Below are 26,994 nucleotides of genomic sequence, written 5' to 3'. Positions count from 1 at the left end.
TCTCCAATAGTATACCAGAGAGAGGGACAAAGTTCAGCTCATCCCTTCACTATCATGCTGAAATGACACTAGGCAGGCTATAAACACAGGTTATTGAAAATGCTGTGTTCAAAAGTTGCCTCAGTCACTATGTGATAATGTGACTGTGAATAAGATAATTAGACTCCCTCTGCCTCAGTGTCCTCATCTATAAAATAAAAGGAATGGATTAGATATCTCCAAGGTCCCTCTCAGTTCCAGTGACCTTTACTTTTCTAAATAAATTAATGTAATTTATCCAAGTGGTTGATCTTAGGGAGTGGTCATGCATTCTTTCCTATCATCATGGTAATATTTGTGAACTGGTTGCATCTTCATGCCTAAAAATCACTCTCCAGCCCAATAAGAATTTCTCTAAAATGCCTGGTTTCTTCCAGGAAGAAACAGCCATGGGCAGAATCTATAGTTAACACAACAAGAGCTCTTTAAACTCCTTCTGATGGATGGGAGGTTGAGTGATGCAGTCTTAAGCTTCCACATTAAACCACTGAGAGGACACCAGTTAAGGAGCTGAGATTATTAGACCTCTAGGAATGATGGAATATCCAAAACCAGTCTATTCCTTATTTCATAGTAAGATTACACCTAAACTGAGAAAGATGTCTTATGAGCAGGAACTTGAGGACAGATGCTCTTCTTTTTTTTTAATGTTGTTATTTATTTCTGAGAGAGAGAGAGAGAGAGAGAGAGAGCGTGAGCAGGGGAGAGTCAGAGAAAGAGGGAGACACAGAATCTGAAGCAGGTTCCAAGCTAGCTGTCAGCACAGAGCCTGACACGGGGCTCGAACTCACGAACCATGAGATCGTGACCTGAGCTGAAGTCGGACGCTCAACCGACTGAGCCACTCAGGCGCCCCAAAGACAGATACTCTTCTTAATGTTCCTTAAAAGGGCTGCCAGTTTATTGTGGACTAACCTTTAGATTTTATTCTTCAAACTTATAAGGCACACCTCTGACATTCCTATAAAGGCTCTCAAGTCATCCATGTCTCCCTGTTCCATCCACCACCAGCCTTTTTCCATCTGACCTACTGCATTAGCCTCCCGCTAGCCTACCTCTTCCACGTCTGCTCACCTCTAGTCCATTCCGCAAGTGCAACAAGAACAAAAGTCAGAAATATAACTCATAATCTTCACCCCCAACACAAGAGTCACATCAGTGGTGTTCCATCACTTCCAGAATAAAGAACAAAATTATTAACATGACTTTTGTGGTGGGGTGAGGTGTTGCATCTTCCAACTCCTTCTTCATCCTCTTATCTCATCTTGCACTACACTCCCTACCTCTCCACTTCAGCCCAATAGAATGTCTTCAGTCTCTTTCAACTATGTTGTCTCCGTGTATCTTGTTCACTCTGCCTCTTCCTCTGCCTCCTCCTTTGGGTTTGGATAATTTTCACTCTGTCCTTCACAGCTCAGTCTAGTTGGCACTTTCATGGGAAAGGCTTTGCTGGCCTCCCTGGCAAGATCAAGCCCTCCTCATAGGCAATCATAGCATCACACACTTCCCCCTCCAAAGCCTTTTCTCAATTGTGATTTCATGACCCTATGGGTATCTATTTGATGCATGTCCGTCTCACCCACTGGACTGTAAACTTCACAAGAGCAGGGACCATAAAGATTTTTGTTCAGGCATTGCATTCCTAGTGCCTGGCATCTATGCTTGCCATATAGTAATCACTCAATAAATAACATGTCAAATAAGTTAATGTGCTTGGCACTTCCATGTGGATAATGCAAGATCCTTGCTGTTCCAAATCCACAGCCATGAAACAGCAAGTCTGAAATAAGCAAGCCTACAAAAAATGACTGGATACAAGGAATGAGAAGGGCCCTTTTCAATTTGTTCTGATTCGTTGAACCCCTTTTTTACCTTTTCCATAAGAACATCAACTCATTTAAGTTTCAATTGCTCAAGCATAACTCACTCCTCCACTATTAGCATTTTCCTATCTGTAACTCAACATTTTACTTCTTGTGAACAACACAATTCCTCCTTGTATTGGTACAGTGTATACTTGTTGGTGCCATGAATATGACTCAGTTTCAAATAATTTGGGCCATGTCAACAGATACCCTAATTAAATCTGCTAAGTAATTTGGGTTTGCATTAAAGCAAGAGCCCACATCAGGACCCACATCTGTGTTTACGAAACGACTTTCACTGTCAGTCGTGTCTGTCGCAACATGTGATGTGAGATCTGAAAACATGCAGCTCCAGCTCCGAGCTGCTGCGTGTTTGGTTGGTAGCTTGGAGCTGGTGTTTATTGACAAGCATGAACACTGGAGTGAGTAATCATTATAAGCATTCTTTGTGCATTTCTATCTCCCATTAGCAGAGCGCATCTACATGCCTCTCCTCACACTGCAGATGGGAAAGCGGATGGGTAGGCTGAGACCCAGGGTCCCAAATGCCTGTGAGTATTCAGTAGAATGCAACAGAATGATAGAATAGGTAATCTGACACTTGGTATTTGTGTGACTTTGGCTGATTACATGTTCATTTGTCCATTCAATTCATCTACTCACTCATTTAATCAACAAATAGTTTTGGAGCACTTGTTTAATACCTGCCACTGTGTTAGGCACTGAGGACATGCGGGAGAACAAAACAGGTATGTTCCTTACCTTTATGAACCATGGTCTAGAAAGGAAAAGAGACATAAAACAAAGAATTACTTTAAACTATATGGACTCACAGTGTTAGAAAGAAGACACCTGGTATCATGGATTTGCATAATAAAGAGCGAGATCTAACCTTATGTAGAGCATGGAGAATGCTCTGCTTTCCTGGGAGGCAATATTTAAGCTGAGCCCTGAAGGATGGAATGGAAGTTTAGCCAGAAACAACATGGTAAGAGGATCAGAATATTCCAGACTCAGGTAAGCTCACAGATGAAGCCCTTGAAGAAAGAAAGAATATGGTGTGTTTGGGGGAATTGAGCAACTCCAGAGCCACCAGCTGGGAGAGGAGAGAGGTGTGAGAGGAGATTAAATGAGAACCACGGCCAGTTGTGGCCAGTGGCCTATGTGGAGTACCTTGGACTCTATTCTAAAGGCAACCAGAAGTCTAACTAGTGTTACGAGCAAAGCAAAGATCAGACTTGGGCAACATCTGCCTGACCTATGTCATGATGACTTTGAGAAACAAATGAGGCCAAAGATAAATTTTCCAGGTAAACCATAAAGCATGAGACCATCATTATTCTTAGTGTAACCACTAAGCAAACTCCCATGAATGGTATAGCTTGTGAAAATTCCCTGGGAATAAAGGTTCAAAAATGACCACTCAGGGCATTTCAGAAATTCTGTCTCTTGAAATGCCAAACATGCTGGTTTTCTCCATGTTGGATTTGAGTGTGTCATTCGGCTGTTACTTATCATCCACCACCAACATACAAGCAGCCATTCCAATCAATGGCCTGTGTCCTAATGCATCAATTCATCTTGGCCTTTCCAGGGGTCTCTCTGCACAGCATCTCTGCTCATTAAAGAGAATGTGCCTGCATCATAATGATAATGCTCTGCACTTACCCAGCACATTGCCCAGGGGTGTCTCAAAGCATTTTGCAAACATTTAATTAAGTTAGTCTAGTGACTGCAGGCAAGTCCCTAGCATCTCAGCACCAAGAGGTCTGGGTAGAAGAGAGGTGCTAGCAAACAGGTGCCAGGCCTGCCTCCAGCACCAGCTCTGGGGCACAGGGGCCAGGAGGTCAATGTGCAGGGGAGCTCGGCATCACCAGGGGAAGCACCCACACATCTTGATCATGGCTGTATCTGGTAGAGATAACCTGTAGGCTCCCTGCCATAGGCGCCCACAGGAAGGGCATCAATGCCTGGAGGCCACAGCAGGGAGTTCTGGAAAGGCAGAGATAGAAGTCAAGAGGAAGTGGTTTGCTTTCTTTAAGAAGTTATGTATATGATTTTAAGGGTAGCTAAACTCTTCATCTGCGTGTGTGTGTGTGTGTGTGTGTGTGTGTGTGTGTGTGTGTTGACATGAGGAAGGAAGGGTGAAGAGAGGAGGCAATGTGAGTCTCACACCTCCAGGAAGGCAATAGTAAGCAAATTGTCTTAAAGTTTTTCTCTGGTTAAAGGACTGCATTTTGCTGTATTCTCAGAAGTACTTTCCATTTTGCCCCAAGCCCTATAAACACCGCAGTCTCGGAGTACAGAGCAAAGTGGTATAGGAATCTGGTAAATGGAACAATACCCATACTCCACTGTGTTACCACCTCCCTGCCCTTCAGGGAAAGGCTGAGGTAACCAAGGCTTCACAGATTAAGAAACAAAGCTCAAGCCTCCACTTCCCACTAAGAGAATAAAAAGGCAAGAGGGACAAATGTCCCTAGGAGCTTGGTGTCTATAGTAGGGTCAGAAGGAGTGGGACAGTGGAGCAGAGCCACCCCAAGGTGATACCAGCCTGTTTGCTGCCTCTGAGTGCCTACCCAGCCCTGTGTCTGGAAGGTGTCACTCGGCATCCAGAGGTGCTAATATCCACCACTTCTGACAGCCCAGCTTGTCAGCAGCCACAGGCCATCTGTGGGCTGACACTTGAGTTCACTGACAGGAATAGCCAGGCTTTGCTTTCCCTCTGTCCTCTCTCCCTAGCTCTAGCCAGCTGCAAGCAGATGGCAGCAGGCCATGGGCCCCTATTTAGTGAGTCAGGGACAGAAAACTCATAGCACAGGGCCATGGCGATGGGGCTTCTGGAGTGGCACTGTCCAGTGCTGATGAACAAGTCCACATCCATAGCACTCCACCAAAAATATTGCCAAGCAATGTTTTGGGAGACCATGGGAGCCATGTCTACTGCCCTAGTTTTCAATGCAGAAAAACCAAGGCCTGGGAAGCTCAAGGTCAGCATGCATATCTCATTGAGAGTCCAAAAGAAGAATGCTGAATAATTTCCTGTTTTACTGGACCTGTGTTTCTTGGGGCAGGAGAACATCTCACTTAATAGATTTTGTTTAATTAGGACCTGTCTTACTGGGTAAATGGATGGATGAATTATGTTCCACTAATTTTCATTGCTGTGGCAAAGCCCTGTGTGAGCTGGTATGGGCCAGGCTTGTCTTCCTCCTCCAGCAATACAGAGCGCTATCTCCTTCTGTGTGCAAGCCTCTTTTTGCCCTATTGCTAGGAAACCAGAATGAGATATTTTGTTTTTATTTTTAATGATAAAAATTCAGACTTGTTCTGCTTGTTTTCATCTAAAAACTTACACTTTTGGCTACTCTGTCCAACTGGAACAAGAAGCATATGGCACTGGAACCCATTCCACAGATTGGTAGGCTGAGACTTCAAGAGAATACCTTAAGCCAAAGAAACCTCCAAGAGCTCTCAGCCCTCTGCTTTTCGCACCTTGGGAGCTTGGGCAGAGTCCCACCTCGTGATACGTGCACTCTTCCCCATAAAACTCTGACACAGGTTTGACACAGTGAGGCATTAGGTGTATCAGTCGGTGGCTGACATGGGAAGCCCAGGTCCAGAGCTGCTAAATAACAAATGCAGGCAAGTGTCAACTGTCTCAGGAATTTTCTTCTATAATTTTCCAGGCTACTGAGACATGGCAGAGGGTTCTAAGAATGAGAGAAAGCACAGAGCAGACAGGATTGAAGCAACATGCTAGGACCCCAAGCCACTCAGGATCTCCGATTAATCTCAGGTTGAACAACGCTGCCTGGCTCCAGGCTACTGAAAAAGCCATCTTTATGAGGCTGCCGACACCTGTCTCCTCCTCAGACCTGCTATTGCCAGTGGGCCAGTGCTGAGTGCTGACAGCGTGTAGTCTGACCTTATTAACATGCCCATCATTTGTAAGGGATGGAGAGCCACAGGGTAGGCTGGGGAAGAGAGGCATAAATCTATGATAGATAAAAGGATGATGAGGTCTTGATCATAACTGGATCCTCAGCCCTTGGTCATATCTCATTTGTAGTGAGTCTAGAGCTGGGATTCTCCCAATGGCAAAGGGTTCTCCTAGTTGGTCTCTCAGGCAAGTCAGGCAGTCTTAGCCGACTCCTCAACTCTGTGCTGGTGATGGGGTAAGGGATGCAGAAAGAATTCACAGAAACTTGGCTGTAGAGCCCACCCCAGGACTCACCCCAAAGCTAAGCATTACAGCCCAAAGAGCCCAAGGCTCAGGGCACTTCCCTGAAGGGAGATGGAAGAAGCACATGTGCTGGGAAAAGAAAAACTCTATACCTCACACAACTATGTATCCAAATCCAGCGCTTTCAGGCCACGCCTGATTAAGTAATGAAAGATGGGGCTGTGGGCTGGAAGAATCCAGGCTGACAGAACTGTGCATGACCAGGTAGTCGAGGACGCTTCACAGTTAACTTCCCTGCTTAAAGTCACAGCACAGAAGCCACAAGCAGGATGGGGTCAAAGAGAAGGGGGCCAACCAAGAGGTCTGAACTTGAGAAAAGAGAGGCTGTGCTGTGCTCCAGGGAACTGAGCCTTGGCCACTAAATGTAGCAACACCTCCTCACCCTCAGCCCCACGCCATCCGGCCATTTCTCACAGCTGAAGGGAAAAGGCAGGCAGAAGGGGTTTCTACAAGAGCACTGCAGGTCATAGACACATAGATTTTAAACTGCAGTCCGAGCGGGTTTACAGTGCTTCGGAAGGTTGTGCATGCTTGTTAAAGATGCAAGTCTGAGATGGGGGCAGGGAGCCGGTATTGTAATCCCTTTCCTCCACCCCACCCCTATCCCGTGATTCAGATGCAAATCTGCTTTCTTCCAGGTTTCTCCTGACTTGCTTCCCCCAGTTACTCATCTTTCCACAAAGTCCCCAGACCTAAGAGCAAAAAGGCTACCTGCACAGACCCATCTCTCCTCCTACCTAGGACCACAAAAGCTCATGGCCTCAGAAAGTTTGAACCCTGGAGTGACACTTAAACTGTCCACCTAGGACCCCTCCCCATCCTGGGTGGGGGTTCGTTATAGTTTCCACTTGTTACTGTCTTTCCCATCCCAGAGAGGAAGCCTAGAAAAGCAATTTGTGACCATCGGTCTCCCCCTGGAAGGCACGAAGAGACAACAGCATTAGCTGTAAAATTATTCTGGAATGGAAACATGTTTACCAAGAAATAGAAAGCTGCAGAATAAAATGGCATCGAGGCCTAACCAGGTCAGGGTTTCATTATTACATTAGCCTCTGTCTTTAGACGCAGGAAAAGTAAATGGCTAACGAGCTGGTATTAACCCCGATGGGAGAAAGAGCATCATGTGAAACAAAGAAAAAGAAAAGTCTAAAATCCTAATGAAGGAAGTAAGAGAAGCGAGGAGGAAGTGCAAGTAAGCCGTTTCTGCTCATCAGAACTTTTGGGGACAGCCAGGTTTCATTTCCCACAGGAATCCTTCATGAAGTGATGTTTTCCTTCTCTCCACATACGCTTCCCAAAGCCAACTTTTCCTCCTGCCTGTGAGACCTCTCAGGCCAGGCTCCTGGCACAATCAGCATACGAGGCAGCCTCCACGCAGGACTGACACTAGCCTCTCCCTTGGGCCCTGCTTTTGCTCTGAGTCCACCACACTTTATTCCAGGGAGAGCTGAAGGGGCTCGGAGGTCAGGGTCACTCCCTTGAGCATCGCTGGCTTTAGGTATGGCAGCTACTCCAGCAAGCCAGGCCAACACTCCCCACCGATGGAGTGGAGCTGCGTTTTTGGGTACCATGGGACCTCTAGAGGGAGGTATCACCCTGATTCCTTCAGGGTGCACTGCAATGCAGCTTCAGCTGACTATGACTCGCCCCCTCCACTTTTGAGGTGTAAATTTCTGATTCCTGCCAGAAAGAGCAAACCCACAGCCCAGAGCACTTGGGGGTGAAGGTCCTGAGCTCTGCTGCTCTGCCTGCCTGGGTCCCAGCTCCGTGGGAAGAGGGCAATCTGGCACAAGGAGGCCCTACTAGCTGCCAGCCAGTCAGGGACTTGCTCACACAGGAAAGTTTGTCTTCTCACACTGTGGACCCAAAGCGCCCACCTGGCTCCCTCTACCAGGCTGGAGCAGGTACTGAGTATTCCTTCCCTGCCCTGCCTTTCCCCCTGAACCCTNAAATTCCGGCACTCTTAACTTCACAGCCTAAAACAGCCAGGAACATGGTTATGCAGAGCTCACCTCTGCTACAAAAAATACAATTTAAAAAAAATTTAGAAATCATCATACAAGGAATTTCTTCTTTTTTTAAAAAAGTCACTCCTCCCTTCTTTGTCCCCAGTAAACTTTATTTTTTCAAATTTCACTTTGGTAGCTTAGAAATACTTAGGGCTTTCATTTCTTGAGAATAAAAATCAAAACCAAGTGATTCTGAATATAAACACATGAAATGATATGTTCTACTTATATCAGGGTATGTAAGGATTAAGAATCTCAGGATTTGTGTCTATGTATATATGTCTGGGATTTTACTCTTAAGTGAATGTTTACCTAAATGCATACCTCAATTTGGGGGAAAAAAGGAAAAGAAAATTGTTACTGGGTTGGGGGGTTAGTATGGAAACCCCACAGACCCTGTGATGCTGCCAAAAACCTTGGCAAGCATAACCCGTCCCTTCAGCATTGTTTGAAGGATGCCTGCAGGCATTCAGTTGTCTGCTTGCGAATGGCACGCGTGCAATTATCAAATCTATTAAAACGTGTTGGGTTTTGCAACACTTCCACTAAGCTTATTCTGGTAGGATTGCAGCATCTTACCTGTGTCACTGCAGATTTGTTTTCCCCAAACAAGTAACTGCCGTGAGAGCTAGGATCACATCTAAATCATTAGATAAGGTAGGGAAGGTGCTGAGGAGAATCAGGTAAATCGTATTTCCAGCCTTCCCCATGAGAACATTTCCAAATTCTGCCAAGGGAAATTCACGTTTCCCAGGTGAGGAGTAGGAGGAGACAGGGAGAAGACTGGATTCCAAAGGCATAATCTGCCCATTTGGTGGAAGGATAAAGAAAGGGGATGAGGTGGTAGACAAGAAATACAGGAGCAGGGGAAGGGGGGGGCAGGGTTCTGGAGGAAGGGAGGGAGGAAGGGGTGGAGGGAGAGGAGTGGAGAGAAAAGAGACAGGAAGAGAGAGAGGAAAAAACAGAGATATGGGAGGTAGAGAGGTGGAGACTGATTCAGAATCAGAGAGACACCAGATGGGGAGAGAAATGAAGATGCCCGTCTGTCCTGCACGTCCCAACACAAGCGTCCAGAAGGATTTACGACTGGGAGTTTCAATCCCTCTTCTGAGACCCCTGGGACCACAACTGGTTAATGCCAGTTGGTACCTGGCAGAGAAACAGCGGTGCCTCACAACACGGTGCAGCTCTCGAACCCAGCTCACAGATCCCATCGCCGGGAACAGAGAGCAAATCCTGTGCTGCAAGCATCTGCGTGCGTGTGAGCGAGGGAGCGGATGTGTGTGCGCGCATACAGCAAACCTACCTCTTTCCCCCACATGCGTCTCCCACTCCCTCTCTCCCTCCTGGGCTCTCCTCTCTCCCCCTTCCTCTTCTGCTCTAACATCTGCAAATCGCCCCAGGAAGAGAGAGACCCCTTCCCTGTACCTGGGATGAAGAGCAGGGCGGTCGTCGCGGAGAAGACGATCCAGCAGGCGGGGTGGTACATCTTGAGGCTGCGGTGTCTCAGCTGCTGGGCTTGCTACCGCTTCTGCTGCTGCTACCGCCGCTGCCTTCCTCTGTGCTGAATTCTGAGCAGGTTTAAATCCAATGTTTGCAAAGGGAGGGAGAGAGCAAAAGAGAGAGGGAGCAAGAGAGAGCGCGCGAGAGATGGGAGCAGGCAGGCAGCCTCTCTGATTTTTTTTTCTTGCACATACACACAACTGGTAAGAATCATCAGCACCAATCTGTACAGGGCTCAAAGCAGACCTCCTCCAAGGCACGCATTGGCTCCACTCTGCTGAGCGACACCCGGACGCTTTCCTATCTGGGAGGTTTGACTCCAAGGGGAGTTGAAGCCTGTCCCTTCCTCACTCCTCACCCGGAGCACAGCAGTGTGCGCTGGTGTCTGTGTCAGTATGCCAGAGTGTGGCTTCTGTGGGCACACACGAGCGCCTGGGTGGGCAGTGGGAAGGAGGCTGGAGCTGGTGGTGTCGTCCTTATCCAGGCAGGGCTCAGGGCACAACAAGAAAGGAAATTTGACTAAAGCCCATGCCAATCCCTTATCATTGTTCCTTCTTCCTGGTCTCCAAGTAGGGGGGCGAAAGGAGCCATAACCCACAGAGAACACTGAGACGTTTAAATCTATACCCCGCTCCCCCATTCTGCTATTAAGAGCACTTGGAAGCAATTCAGTTTTCCCAGCAGGAAGATGGGCGCGTTGGGGTTTTTTTCACCAAGGATGCAGAGAATTGGCCAGTTCTCCACAATTAGAGCCTTCTGAAACTCTACCAAGACAAGATGCTATAGAAGCCCAAACAATTGCTATGATTACAGCATAGGCAGGGATATATTAAGATTGGATCTCAAGGAAGCGGAAACTTGCTGAAGTCATCGGAAATCTTCAGGAAGCAGCCATGAAAGAATACCTGTGGCTTCCTGTCTTCCATTTTTTGCTATTACATCTCACAGTCCAGCCTGTCCCACTGTAGTTCCGGAAGTGATGTGCCTCAGAATTTCTCCTGCTCGGCATCCGTTCTAAAATGGCCTATAGCCTTCCCTAAAGCATGCTTATGAGTGGTATGGTTTGTTTGCTGAGTAAATGCTACCCCTGAAGTATCCTTTGGACTTTGAGCATCTGTGATAAGAACAGCCCCAGGTGTTATAGAAGGAACTGGGAAGATATATTAACACACAACTTCTGTCCCAGGCTGTCCCCCAAAGACTCACAGTGCCTTGGATTCCTTACCACCTCAAAGTGTGTGCAGGGCTGGAAATCTGAAGTGCCTGTCTTCCTCCTGTCTCCTCCTTTGATACCTGCAATGGTTAATGTTTCCCCCAAGTAACTACTGTGGCACAGGTATTTACATGTATCATTTTAGTTCATCCTCACCATGGCCCTGCCACATAGGCATTACCACTCCTGGATTTTAATAGACTGAAACTGAGATTCTGAGAGACTTGGCAACTTGCTAAAGACCATGCAGCTAATGAGAATCGGGATTCAAACCCAGGTCTGTCCTACAGCAAAAACCACCATTTCTACTAACGTGGTTATGCCTTCAACCAATCGCCAGCAAGCTACTTCAGTCTAACACAGTTCCTCCCTTTCTGCAAAAAGAACCCCATTTCGTTTCTAAAAGGTAAGATAATTAATTACTTCCCTCCTTATAAACAAGTCTGAAAGCTTAATGAGTCAAGTAGAAAACATATGATGAATATATATAATCATCACCCGGCACTTACAAACTATGTACTTAATATAAAGTCCTTTTTTTGAGGCTGGGGATATAAAGAATATAATTTGCCCTTCTTTGAAAAGGGTATACAATATATTCAAAGAGACCAGACAAAAATTAAAATATCTTTTGACTCTACATAGAAGATAACAGGACATACACATAATCTACACATCAAAGTTGCAAACATGCCTTTCACAGTCAAATCAACCTGTGAGTCCTTTAAGTAATGCTAGAATCCTACAGAAGTTTACAAGGATTATAACTAATGGCTGAACGTACTGCAGGAAAGAACTGGCTTGAAAAGGGTGGGAGGGATCAGGTAGACCAGAGAAATTAGATGGCTATGCCAAGATGGAGAAACAGAGGAGTTACAGACAAAAACCATTTAGGGGAAAACTAAGGAGGACTTTGGGGAGTAAACAGAACAGAGTAAAAGAAGCCTTGAGTTCAATCAGTGATATTTAGAAATTCCCTACTGCTGTAAGAAGAAAAAAAAAAAGTTAATTTCTTTTTAAACACGGAAGCTCGATGAATACAGGAGATTTACGGAAATTAATCTGGATAAAGAGCACAGGATCTATTGAGACAGGGGTACTTGTTAGTAGGTCTGGCCCAGATTGAAACCTTCTGGAACTGGGTGGTATCAGTGGAAGGGGAAAAACTGGGTGCTGGAGATGAAACAGAAAAATTAGACAAGCTTGGTAACTAATGGCCTCATACAAATCATAGCCATCACTTCTGCACCCTCTGTGGATCAATATTTTGAAATATATCATCACATTTTATCTGAAGACTTGTCTTCCACGAAAGTGTCATTACACCTTTTTGAGAGAGGAGGAAACTGAGATTCAGAGAGGTTAGGTAATTTATCCAAGGCTACACAGCTACTTAGTGACACAACGAAAATGCAAACCCAGGTTTTTTCGGTTTCCAAAGTGAATGCCTCTCTAAGAAAAAATCATAATATTGAGTACTCTAATTTTATTTCACGTTTGTGCGCCAAGTCCTCTGTTACTGGCTCCATATATCCCCTATTATCTTCGCAACAAGCTAGTGAAGTAGTCATTATTATTCCCATAGTGTTCAAAGAGCTTAAATAACTTCCACAAAGTCACAGAGTTGTTCAGGAATAGAGCCAGTGTTTGGGGCCAGGCCTGCCTTCACCAACAGGGCTTTCACCACAAGGAGGGGAGAGAAGGTCTTTTATGCCCTCAGCAGGCACTCCCTGAGTGCCAACCATGTGCTAAGTGTTATCTTAGGCTACTCTGAGATGCACAGGGCACAGACTAACCCCTCTCTCAGGAAAAGACACACACGTTACCCTTTTGTGAGCTATTGGGTGGACAGGAATGAACCTTTATCTACCTTTACTGGACCAGACACAATGCTAGGAACTTCTTGTGTGTTTTCTCCCCTTATTGCTTTCCTCATTCTGCAGGTGAAGAAACAAATCCAGTCGTAGAAATCTCCAGGTTCCCTCTCCCAGGCTAAGTAACAGAAATTTTGGTCTTTCTTACACCAAAGTTTGTGTTCTTTCCCTACTTCCTGTGAGTTGCATTTTTTTGTTTTAAAAACACCCCATTTATTCAACCAGACCATTTCCTAATACATACGTGCATGCGCACACACACCCTGCACTTTTAATTACATTCACTTAACAAACATCAATATATATCAAGAAATATTTTAGTTTTCAAAATGTGTATGCCTAATAAAATTTTCCTTAAGGAAACACATAAATACGTATTTTTACTGATCAATTCTTCTAGCTCTATTATATGATTAAAATATGTCTCTTTTATTTAAAAAGAAGAAGAAGAAGAAATGTATAAATACATATTTAATCAATAGATGGCACCAACTCTGAAAAGAGATATTATGGTCTGCTGGGTCTATTTAAACACCTTAAAAAAATACAAATACAAATAAAAATGCTTCAATGCATATTTACTAGGGGGACTGTTCTCCTCTCTGGGGTAAATAATATGCAATTTTATACCTTCTATGAATCTTTTTTTTCTTCCTCTAAAGCAAACAAAATCATCAAAACTGTATTTAAATAGCAATAAGGTAGGGGAACAAGCCAACCGAAACCAGGCAATTGTGCAATGAGGCTGACTGTCACACTTTTCCTCTAGACCAGGATGGTTGTTAGGCATACCTCTGCAAATGCAGCGACTGGCTTCTTAAAGCTAGATGGAAAATGGGAAGGCTGGGTCATGGCTGGGACCTTCTCTTGTGATAAATAAACCTGGGTTCCTGTCTTACCTCTTTCCCTACTAGCTGTACGACCTTGGGAAAAGAATACAAGGACTCTCTTTGATCCACATTTTTTAAAAAATGTATACTACCTTTTGGTACTACATATATTTATTCATGCATTCATTCGTTCACTCATTCATTCACAAAATAAATATTCATCATGTACCTGCTATGGGTCAGGTAAATACTTACTATGACTGATGTACAGGATATGTAACATAAAGCAAGATAAAAGACTGTCCTCACCCACTTAAAATTCAGAGTAATAGGGGGGACAAATATTAATCTGTTAATTATATCATTGACCACATTTATGATAAGTGATTGTAGAAAAACAAATACAGGTTGGTAGGAAAGCACAAAACAAAGGGGAGATAGGAAGTGTGGGAGCATGCCCTAAGAAGTGACTTCTAAGCTGGAATTAAAGTAGGAACTGGCCAGGAGGAAAGAAGCCGAGATTCTTCCTAGCAGAAAGTACAGCCTATGCAGAAGCCCCAGGGCAGGGACTTGACTTGCGGAGGCACTAAAGGCTATTTCTTACAATTCACATCAGTAACTTTGTACTGAAATCAACTCAGTAAATAGTGTTAGGATGATGGATCACTGCATTTGCAGCCTGACTAAGGGACAAGGAAGGATAGAAGTTTAGATATTGTAACATTGAGGTTTTTTCTTGTAAATAGTAAAAAAAAAAGTACAGATGGTAAAATACTACAGATTAAAACCTAAGTCCGTCATTTTAGCTTTAAATATTCCAAAATGAACTAGAGCCTCCTGGGCTGTAAGCAATTCTCTCAGAGCAAGTTGAAACCTCTGAAAGGCACAATAACTCCTATAAGCCACAAAGGTAACATTTAGTTCAAAGGAGCAAGAATTGATTAAGCGACTGGCTTATGACTGAAAGAGTAAACCCTTCTGAAGTCCCAGGGACTGCTTACAAAAGGTGTTTCATTTCTGATCTTTTAATATGTTCACTTGGGCATGTCCGTGATAATTTTTAACAATGAATACCATTCATGAAATACCCACTATGTGTCAGTTTCCATGCTAGATGGCTAATATTCATGGTGTCAACTTCTCATGCCAATCCCTTTCCACAAAGTAGACCCATGACACACAACTTACGGACATATGAGCTAAGACTTCCCCAAGGCCCCACAGAGAATTGACAGAGCTAAGATTTGTCTTAGAGCTGTCTTAGAACTGTCTGATTCCAAAGACTGATTTTTCTTCCATCCTACCTGAAGGATCTTTGATGCACTTACATGAAGCCATTATACAGATCTACATGGCTGCAAGCATAACACTTTTTTCTTCATTTAAAAACACCTTAATCAAAGAATGTATTACATGATTTACCAAATTACTACTACTAAAAGCTTATGATTGAAAGTAGGATTCCAAATCTCACTTTTCAGAAGTAGCCACTTCTATCTCTTCTACTTATATTCTTTTCAAAAATCTACAGGGCACCTGAGTGGCTCCGTTGATTAAGCGTCCAACTTCAGTTCATGATCTCATCGTTTGTGAGTCTGAGCCCCAGGTCAAGCACTGTACTCACAGCTCGGAACCTGAAACCTGCTTCAGATTCTGTGTCTCCCTCTCTCTTTACCCCTCCCCTGCTCGTGTTCTGTCTCTCTCTCTCAAAATAAATAAACATTAAAAAAATCTTAATGTGCTTATTTTGTTATTTCTTGATTTAATGATTTTTAAAATTAGCTATTGACTTTGTACTACAGAAGATAAGGATTTAGCCTTTTTCACCACCAACCCCCACAAATCTCCTCCTTTCATCAACTTGATATAAATGTCACAATTTTAATACATCAATATTTAGTATTCACATTGTTATGATTATTTAATGCCTTTCTTGCTTTTTGCTTTTTCCCAGAGATGATATTTGCCTTTTTGTTTCATTTGTTGAATTTTTTATGGACCCATAATTAAATGTCTCCAACTGCCCTGCAGAACTCTATAATTCTTCTCAGTATAGTTAAAAACATCTAGTATCAGGGTGCCTGGGGGACTCAGTTGGTTAAGCATCCTACTTCAGCTCAGGTCATGATCTTCCTGTCCGTGGATTCAAGCTCCACTTCAGGTTGTGTGCTGACAGCTCGGAACCTGGAGACTGCTTTGGATTCTGTGTGTGTCTCTCTCTGCTCCTCCTTGGCTCGTGCTCTGTCTCTCTTGCTCTCAAAAATAAATGAACATAAAGAAATTTTTTAAATCATCTAATAATCTATTAGCATCATTTTTTTAAAGTTTATTTTATTTATTTATTTAGAGAGAGAGAACACAAGAAGGGGAGGGGCAGAAAGAGAGGGAGAGAGAGAGAATCCCAAGTAGGCTCCCAGCTGTCAGCGCAGAGCCTGAAGCAGGACTCAAATCCACGGACTGCAAGATCATGACCTGAGCCAAAGTTGGACGCTTAACCTAGGTCTTCTTTCTTGGTGCTTTTCCTTGTTTTAATGCAACACATCTTTTAACAGTTTGTTGAGAAAGCATTCATAGGTGGTCATTTTGCAGGACTTTGAATATTCAAAAATGCCTTTATTCTAATCTCACTCAACTAAAGTATAGTTAGTTCAGCTGCAAATAGAATTCTAAGTTGAGGGACACCTGGATGGCTCAGTCAGTTAAGCATCCAATTCCTGATTTCAGCTCAGGTTATGATCTCATGGTTCCTGAGATTGAACCCCACATCAGGCTCTGCACTGATGGCAGAGCCTGCTTGGGATTCTCTCTCTCTCTCTCTCTCTCTCTCTCTCTCAATAAATAAATAAGCATTTAAAAAAGAATTCTAGGGGCACCTGGGTGGCTCAGTCAGTTAAGCTTCCAACTTTGGCTCAGGTTTGTGAGTTCGAGCCCCGTGTTGGGCTCTGTGATGACAGCTCAGAGTCTGAAGCCTGCTTCAGATTCTGTGTCTCCCTCTCTCTCTGCCCCTCCCTTGCTCATTCTCTGTCTGTGCCTCTCTCTCTCAAAAATAAATAAACATTAAAAAATAAAAAATAAAAAATAATTCTAGGTTGAAAATTAATACCCTCTCTAAATTTTGAAGCAATTTCTCCATTTTCCTCTAAATTTAAATATTGTTGTTGAAAAGTCTGATTTATGTCAATTTGTATTTCCCTGTATGTTAATAGCTTGATTTTCTCTCAGTAAACATTTAGAAATTTGCTTTATCCATGGCCTTCCAAAATTTCACAAAAATGAACTTCTTCATGTGGATCTGTTTACTTTCATTGTATCAAGCACTCAGTATACTCCTTTAATATAGAAATTTTATTTTATTTAACTCTGGGAATTTTTAAATTTTTTGTATGCTGCCTTGGAATTTCTCTCCTGTACTATTCATTCTTTGTGGAATTTCTTTTAAGTGACTATTAGTTTTCAGGATTAGTTCTGTAATTTTCTTATATTTACTCCTCTCTTTTTCATCTAAGTATCCTTTATTTTAATTTCCATTTATACTACTGATTTTTAAAAATTTTATTTTCAAGTTATTCATTTCAAAACTTCTTCCTTGTTATCTGGTTTTTTTATACTGTCCTAGTCTTGTTCTATAGTGAGAGTATCTTATCCGAGAATATGAATCAACAATTGGTGATGTTTCCTTTTGCTGTCACACTGTTTCCATTTCCTTTGTTTTATTTTATTTTTTAAATTTTCTTTTATTCTTCTCATTTGTTTTTATATTTGTCTTTCATGTGAGAAAGTTTTCTCAACTGTCTGGTGATCTTTGGTCTTCCTTTCCTATTTAAAAATAAGCGACAATAGGCTGCCTGGCGTCTGTGATTACCAGTGGAGTTTATTTACTAGTGGACCCTTTAAAGATTATTAGGCAAGGAACAGTCTTGGGACCGTTTCCCCCAAATGTCAGTATCATCAGTATTGTCTTGAGTCACTCAGGTTTCCAAAAGAGGATTCCATTCACCCACTGGGATGGTAAGATCCTGGTTTCCAGCATTCTAACGGTGACCATTGGGTTTCACCGTTCAGGAGAGAGATCCACAACCTCTCTCTTTTCACCAGGTTACTTCAGCTGTCTCTTGTGGCTGAGCTTAGAGACTTTCTTCTTCAATTCCTTCAAAAAAATAAATTTCCCATTCATGGGAAAGCAAAGTGAAGTGAGGTGTGTCTAACACGGGCTTTCAATTCATCCCTCCCAATTTCTGCCTTCTGAAGTACCCTATAGCTGTCATTACTGGACTGTCCTGGCTTCAGTGTCATAAACCCACATAGCTCTATCTATACATCTTCTGCAGATACCTTATAGCTCTGTTTTGTTTTGTTGTTATTGTTGTTGTATGTTTTTTTACTAAATTAGTTGCCGCTATTTCTTTTCTTTTCAAAGAAAACTCCACTCTCATCCACTATTATTTCTTCTTCCAACTTTTTTGCCCTTGGGGTTTGTAGCTTTTTAATCCTTTGTTATCATTTTCATGAGATTAGAGAAGACACTGAAGGCGAAAATGGCAGCCAGTGCTCCATGATGAACTGAACACTAGTTCATACATTTGGTGTCAAAAAGCAAAAACATGACAAGTAAAATTCTCAAAACACCTGGAATAAAAATCTGTTTTCCCAACATAAAGCTAAAATCCTTCCTAAACAAGAGTAACTAAAATAGGAGTTAATGTTGCTGATATGCATACCAAAGACTTGGACATTTATAATCTCATTTATTTGTTTCACTCCCATGTGAAGTAACATAGACGAGGGGTTAATTAGCCCCATTTTCCAGATAGAGAAATAAGGAGGCATTGCAATTTATTTTTTTAAGTTTTAATTTACTCATTCATTTTAACTCATCTCTATATCCAAAATGGAGGTGGAACTCACAATCCTGAGATCAAGAGTCACATGCTACTCCAACTGAGCCAGTTAGATGCCCCTGCAATTATATATATACTCCAAAAGACCCAAAGGGAAGAACCCAGGACTAGAATCCACATATTCTAACACTTAAGTCTTAAGTGATCAGTCAATTCCAACAATGAATATTCCTTTCAATCACTATTATTGTTCTTGTTGTTGTTACTAATTACATAAGCATTACCCTGGTTCACTTACAGCCCAGAAACTGGCTAGATTTGTTCAAGATAATATATTATCTAATATCACATTATCATAAAGCTTTCCACTTAGATACGCCTGATCAAATTTTAGCTAGGTATTGAATAAAATGGCATACAATTTTCACCTATGTATGCATTTTTTTTTCCAGGACAACTTTCAAGCAAGAGCTGAAATATTCTAGCTAGTGGAGAAAAAAGTTATTACTCCTTTTCCGAGGTGAAGTGCAGGAAGATGAAAGGGTGCCCATACCACACGTAAGCGAGCAGGCATGGCCAAACACCCACGTCTACCCAGGGCACTGTCCACCATCTTCTCCCCAGATTTGGTCTCCCTTTCTCCCTCTGTTCTTTCTCCCCCACCGCCACCCCCATCTCATTTCCTGTCTTCCTTTCCTCCCTGTGTGGAGGGGTTGGGCTGCTCCCTGCACTCTTCTCTGGATGAAAAGGCTACTCTTTCCTCCTTGACATCGTGTTAGTCTGTGAATACACATCTACTGATTTGCATTTGGGGAAAGAAAAAGAGAAGGCGGGGGGGGGGGGGGGGGGATGAAGAAAAAGAAAAACACACAGTCATACATTCCCTGACTACATGGCTACCAAGGGGACCTGGGCAGGCAATGGCAGAGAATTTTAACTGTTTCTCTTTCCCTTTCTGCCTCCCAACGCCTCCAGCCTCTCCATCACACCAGCTGCTGTTTTCGCCCCACCCAGCCCAGGCCCACTCGCTCAGAAGCATCCAGCACAGAGACAACATCTCAGTCTTCACCCCTCCCCCACTCGTATACTCAGACATTGCTGACACTGACCCTTTGTGTGAGACGGGAGACCCAAAGAAGTGTTCTTGCAGGATCGGAGCTCAGGAGAGGCAGGAGGTCTTATTAGCAAAGGCTGGCCCCAGAGACTGCGTGACTGGGACTTCAGGGTTGTGCCTGCTGCTCTAACCGATTTTAAAATCAAACTCAGGTAATTAAAAAGTGTACAACTAGGAATCATACACTTAGGTTACAATCTAGGTTCTGACATTTTTTGACCATGAGGCACTTAATTCCATATTTCCCTCTTTCCAGAGACCAATACTCAGCACACAGGCAATGCACACATTCTTTAAAGGATTATACCCAGAATCTATTCAAAAGCTGCACAGAGATGCAGGGACAAGCTTGTCTGTCACCTCTGTGGGGCTGGGGAGTATCACGTACTCTACATGGTAAAGTGGCTGAGGGACCTAATTTTCCATGTGTCTTTCTACATGGAAAATAAAGTCACAATCTAATTGTGGGCCATGTTAGCTTATTTTCAAGTTACGTTTACTGGACATTTAATTACTGAGCACCCACACAGTGAGGAACTGGGTCTGAAAGGAAGACTGAATCACTGTAGAAGACATCGTGGCCCTGCCCTCCTGCTCTACACTTCCCAGGGAAGGAAGGGAGCAAATCAGGGACAAATGGGGAAATCCTCGGAAAACATAACCCATCCTATAAATGCCCCATATTGTCGTTGTTGGGGCTGGTATTAAATTGTCTAGGCCTGACCAAATCTGTGTGTTTTACTAAAAATCCACTTACTATTAGCCAAAGATATTGGGACCATTTAAATGAAATCAGCAGACACAGTATTTTAAATAATCCCTGTTTTGGTTCAGTCCACATGCACACCTTTTAAAATGGAAACACTGGACCGAGTAGTAATGACAGGGAAAAAAACAAACTCAAGCTCCATCTATTTGGACGGGAAATTGTGGATAGCTCAAGACTGAAATGAATCTGATTTCCCCCCTCAGCAGAGGGTTGACTTACTTTACAACAGAACTGCAGCATTTATATGAAGATGCCCTCCTGCAAAATTAGATTCTTCAAGCTTCACTAGGTACCTGTGTTTGACACACTTGCTTCTGCTTTCAATATTTCCTTGAAGGATGTAAGAGCCTCTGAGGCTCCAAAGTTCAGTTAAACTAAAGGCTCACATGTTCAGATGCTAACCTAAAGATGCCCCTACTCAGAAGGCTATACTATTGAAGTGCAATTGTCAGGGGAAGTTGTGGATCAATCTTCCTTCCTTCCTTCCTTCCTTCCTTCCTTCCTTCCTTTCTCTCCCTCTCCCTCTCTTTCTTTCTTTCTTTCTTTCTTTCTTTCTTTCTTTCTTTCTTTCTTTCTTTCTTTCTTTCTTTTCTTTCTTTCTTTCTTTCTTTCTTTCTTTCTTTCTTTCTTTCTTTCTTTCTTTTTCTTTCTTTCTTTCTTTCTTTCCTGAGGGACATGCTGGGTAGTTCCTGGAATGAACAATTCTCCTCCAAACTTTTGTCATGCCTGGAACACAGAAGCTGATATAAAATGAGAGATCAGAATCTGAAGAGGAGGTTACGTGGACTTTGCTCACATAGAGCAGAGTTTTGAGTGGACTTGCACTCTTGTGATTATCTTCAACAGAAGCTGTGTGTGTTTCTCATTACTTGCGCCACGTACGCAGGTTTTGAATTCTCCAGGAAAATTGGGCCTGTGGCCCCAGCCACCCTGGAGCAGGCAGGATGATCAAGTCAACACATTTTGATGAATACTGGCCTCCTTTCCAGATGAATCTCTTGTTGCCTGACATCAATATTTCCAGAGCCTCCCTTTAATGCATATGTTCTTATCAGAAATGTGTGGCTGGAAAAAATAACTTCATTAATACTGTGGCAAAACACTATCATGGGAGCTGAGGGAGTCTGGTTTTTGCAGCTAAATCCACACACACAATGACCTCTGCACAGTATCCTCATGTTCCCAAGAAGCTACCGTGGACTCCTTAAGGTCATGTAAGGACTGACTCACTGACCATATTGCCACTTGTCCCTTTAGGAACCACCTGCTATTACAGCGTGGCCCTAGAGGTTTCTAGAGTCCTCAAAAGAGAGTTTCCCTTCAACATGTGACAGAATTTTAGGTGGAACTCAGCCAGTGGGGCCTTCTGCCAGGAACCACCAGTGACAGGGTTGGAAGCTAAGGGATACAGACCTGGACACAGCAGGCAACAAAGGGTCCAGTGATGCCAAAGGGCCCTCTTGCTCCTGAGTGTTCCAGCCATCACCTTTTGCCACCACCTTAGAGCACAGGGCCTCCTAATGCCAGTGCTCTGATTTCTGACAACAAAGAGGAAATATTTCTTTCACTGACATTTTCATTAAAGAAAGGTAACCTCTCTAACTGCCTCCCATGAAGAAGGCCCAAGACCTGATCCACAGTTCCCAATGCCTTTCTTTCGGAAAGCATATGGCAGCCTGAAGGCTGGATATGACCCTCAGACACATTTTCTACATCCAGCGGTACTTTTTAAATGGAATATGTTGCCAGTATTTAAACATCTGCTCATGCAGATTTTCAGTTACTCTTGAAAAGTAAGAAGACCTGGTCATGCTGATTCTTCATTCTGTCTGAATAAAAATCATCTGATGCTCTAGCTGCCCTCTATAAAGGGAAGCATCCTCCATCGTGCTGCCCCACCAGGCCTACTGCATTTATCTACACAACTTCCCTGGGCCCACAAGCCTCAAGCCTCATCTGATTCTATGGGATAAATTTCCAGTCTCTCTCTCTCTCTCTCTATCTCTCTCTCTCTATCTCTCCTCTCCCTTGTTCTCTCACCCTCCTTCTATAATTATTATAAGCTAACAAGCAGAGAATGCCTTTGGCCTGACCCAAGAAAACACCACCAGAGGCTTAGAAATGATCAAGCTTTCCCCCCAAGTAAGATAAATAGTAAAGAGCTCATTTTGCAAGGGCTCAACATTACCCATCTGGATATCTCAGTATGCCGCTCATGACGCTTTCATTACACTTCTATAATAAATTGCAGATAATACTGTCCTCCCAAGAGGGATGTTCATGTTCCAGGAAACTTGGAAAACGAGACAGAGGAGGTGAAAAGTCATGTGTGACCTTCACAGGCACACACAGATAGAGAAACCAGCAGAAAATGAAAAGAACAGCTTCCATTACTTGTTCAGGGCAGGTCAGCTGGGCTTTAATAACAGGCAAGGGAAGGAAGAAATCCCCAGGAAGAGTCTGCTTAGTGATACTCAGATCATTTTCCAGGACAAAGATGCAAAAATGAAAGAGGAAAATTCTTCAGTGGTGTATTTAGGCAGGAGAGAAACTGTTCAAAATATCCTCATCACATCACCACACACACACAAGAAAAAACCTTAGCTTATTTTTCGTGATGCTTCATCTCAATTCTTAAACAGAAATTTTTTCAGAGGGACTCTCAGATTTGAGTGATGGCTTAAGGAAAAGTCCCCATTGCCCCCCAGAAATGAAATAAGTAAGAGGTGAGGGGGAGTGGAGAGTAGTGAAGCAGCTGGTTCCACAGAATGAAAGCAAGCAAGGCTGGGTACAGATTTTGGCTTTGGGAAAACAAGGCATTTGAAGCAAGCAGCCAAGCTGAGAGAGCACTTCCCTCCTCCTGGTAGAAGCCAGAGAGCACCTGATGGGCAAGGGACTCATTTGAGTCAAGAGTCCTTGGAAGTTTCCAGTAGCACAGACATGGACATAGTCATCTGGTGACGATGTGTGCAGCATCTTGGGGTTCTTTGATTGTTGGATGGTGAAAGGGACCACAGGCAGCTTCCTTGCCCTGTGCAAGCTCCTTGCTTTGTGCGACTTCCGTTGGAAAAAAGTATCCTATCATAGCTTGTGATGTCACCACCTGAAACATCAGAAAACAGGAAATCCACATTGGGTGCCATGATAACTACATTTGTTTCTTGCAGCTCTGGGGTTAGGCCTTCTCAATATTGCTGTTCTGATCCCCAGCCTTGGTCTTCAGAAAGTGCTCAGCAAATGTGTACAGAATGAATGCATGAATGCAGACATGAATGAATGAGCAGGCTAGCTTCATACAAAACTACTTTTGCATCATAAGCCATAGACCATACTCAGAGAGGCAAAATGCAGATGGCAAAGAGACTTTGGGATTAGACAGGCCTTGTTGGCTGTGTGTCCTTAGACAAATATCTTCCCCTCTCTGGGTCTCTATTTTCTTACATGATGAATTAAGATCACAATAGCCATCTGGCAGGGTGGTCATCAGGAGTAGTGAGAGAAAGTCTGTAAAGCACTTAGCCCAGTGCTTAAGAACTCAATAAAGGCAGCCGTTGTCATCACTGGCCCTGCAAAAACCTGGCTTATTGATTTCTAGCAAGTCTGAATCTCAGGCTGATCCTGCAGATTCTCAGTTGGAAATTTCCTGGTTCATATGCCAGATGGAAACTACTCCTCTCCACCCCCACAGTGACCTTGAGCAGATTGCTTCCCAGGATTTCACTTCTGGAACTCTTCATCAAGCTCTTTCTCTGAACTGTCATGCTGATGAGAAGTTTCTCCTCCAGAGCTTGGGCCTGAATAAAGCCACAAGGTGAGTGCTCTTCCAGCTCTCTTGACTAAACTTTAGATTCTTCCCTCCTTTATGTCTTGATTTGTCTTCTCCAGCTTCTTACTTACCTGCCTCCCTGAGTCCCTGTGCTCTTTTCCAATCATGTTTCCTGTGGCATGCCCTAGGGCATTTTTACTTGGCTCTATGTTGTCTGGTGTTTCTCATTGTCCTGTTTTTCATTAAAAAATCAGAAACAAGGGAGCTCATGTTTAACACAGCCACAAATAACTTTTGTTTCAGTCAAGTAAAATTGCACTTAAAATATATTTGTAATAGAGAGGTAGGCCTATTTATGCATAACTGAGGGTTTGATATCTTCATTCAAGCTCTCAGATAAAGAGATGGCCCAGCAATCAACATCGCAGAGATAGCAGATCTTCATGGAAACAACCAAGCAGACCTGGATTAAGGATCTAGCTCTGACATGTGATATCTCCAGGCAGGGTGCCACACCTCTCCCATCTTCAGTTTCTTCATCCGCAAAATAGACATAGGCAAAGTAGCCATCTCCTCGCCTCACTGTGAGAATGAATGACAAAATCTGTTCAGCACTGAACACATGCCTGGCATATAGAAAATACCCAGTTGATGCAACCATTATTATAAGGGGATCCAACCATCATTCACTGAGCAACTCTTGTACTAGACCCTATACTAGGCACTTGAGATACAATGGAAAGCAATACCAAGCAGAGACTCTGGCCTCTCAAGTTTGAAATCTAGAGGGAGGCAAGGACTTTTGTTAAGTAATCACATACATGGATGCAAATTACAATTGCTATGATTGTCTTGAAATGGAGATAGAAGCAAAGGGAAATGTGACCTGGTTAACAGGTCAGAGGCTTCCCTGAGGAGGAGATATTTCATCTGAGATCTGAAGGAGAAGTTATTTAAGTCTGGACAGAGAAAAGTATACCAGGCAGAGGAAATAGCACAGGTGGGAAATGACAATGAACATTTAAGGAACTAAAAGAAGGTGCAGATGGCTAGAGGCTAGAGAATGAGTGAACAGAGGAGGCTGGAAGGAGAGAGGAAGGCCAGGTCATGCAGAGATAATCAGACTCTTCAAAGTAGCTTTGTCTTCATCCCAAGAGTGACGGGGAGTTCTGGAAGAGGTCTCCGGTGGGGGAAGGGGACATGCATTGCCACACTGCAGGCAGCATGCAGATTGGACTGGAAGAGAGCCGACATGGTGTGGCCATTTGGAATTGCACCACAGCCATCTAGGCAGGAATGAGAAGAGCTTTGTCAAAAGTATTAGACAAATGTGATGCATGAGGATGCCCCTGGATAGACCATAGAGACTTTTAGGAGATATGATCCACAGGATTTGGTGGAAATGGGGATAAGGTAGGCAGAGTTTTCAAGACTCTAACCTTTGTTCTTAGTTGAGTTTCTGGATGGACATACTGCCAATAACTGAGAAAAGATTTACTGGATTTGGACCCAATTTAATACAGCAGTTACAGGCTCAGTTGGGGAAGTACTATGTCAGGTCTAGAGTTGGATACCTGAGTTCTAGTCTCTTATCTACTACTTGCAGGTCTGAAACTCTCTAAGCTCAATTTCATTAATGATTCCCACTTATCTTGTAGAATTGGTATGAAAATCAAATGAGATAACTGACATAGAGCTATTAACACAGTACCTGGCACACAGTAATAACTCAATGCTTGATTTCTAATAGGATTATCTGGGGGCACATTGAATCACAAATACATTTGAGATATCTAAGTGGAGACATCAAGTCAGAAATTAAACATACAAATCTGTATCTGAGAGGAGAGTTTTTGACTAAGGATAAAGATTTGTGAGCTGTCTTAGTGTAGGTAGTGATTAGTGGAGTCATCTTTCCTTCTCACTGAGTTTCTTCAGGTTTATGTGATAGAAACTTCTGCCTCCTCAGAAAACGTATTGGAGAAGAAGCTGCTGTTTTTGCTTCACCTCTCATTGTTTTGGTTTTTTCCCTCTTTCAAGAATAAGATTGACTTATCTGATTAGGAAGATGATAAAGGTCTGACATGTCTGTATCCTTGATTCTTTCCTGGGCAGGATTAATTAGTTACCAGACTCTGCATTCGTATTCTCTCTCTCTCTCTCTCTCTCTCTCTCTCTCTCTCTCTCTCTCTCCATTTCTCTCTCTCCATTTCTCTCTCTCACTCTGTCCCTCTCTACCTCCCTCCCCCTTTCCTTCCTTACCTCCCTCAGTCTCCTTTTTTCCCCTTAAAAAAAAAAAAAAAAAACTACATCTGTAGTTCATGTATGTTTTCCTTTCTGTTTCATCCACTTCTGTACAGTAAGCTCCCTGTCAGGTCCTGTCTCTGCAGGGGAAGTCCTACAGCTACAGTTGACAAATTATCCTGCCCGTGGCTGAGTGAATAAAACCAATTGGGAGAAAGACGGGTATTAAGTGAGAAGCTCATTTTGGACTTGAATCAAGACCGCATTCTGCAATTCAGCTTTCCCCATAATAAAATTGATAGTTTGATGCCTGCTTGACTTTGTATTTCTCAGTTGGTTCAAACCTTCATAGGGGGAGAGAAATTATCAAGTGTGCCTTTTATATCCCACCAGTAATTGAAGCAATCACTGATGTCAGTGAGATAATCTCAGGAAAAATGTACAGGAATGAGAGGATCTAGAACTGAGTCTTAAAGAACCCTTTTTTATGTTCTGGCTAACGAAGGACCAGTCAAGGATAAGGGGAGGGGAGGGAATTAAGTTAGAAATGTGTTACACAATCCAAGAGAAAAAAGAGTCTGAGGAAGTAGAGAATAATCAACAAAGCAGAAGGTTACCAAGAAGTTGGGTAAGATGAATGTTAATGTTTTTCCATTAGATTATCGTCAGGGAGGTTATTGTCTT

This window comes from Crocuta crocuta, unplaced genomic scaffold (genome assembly GCF_008692635.1).
Source record: "Crocuta crocuta isolate KB4526 unplaced genomic scaffold, BGI_CrCroc_1.0 scaffold172, whole genome shotgun sequence".
NCBI classification, from domain to species: domain Eukaryota; kingdom Metazoa; phylum Chordata; class Mammalia; order Carnivora; family Hyaenidae; genus Crocuta; species Crocuta crocuta.
This window is presented reverse-complemented; position numbering follows the sequence as displayed.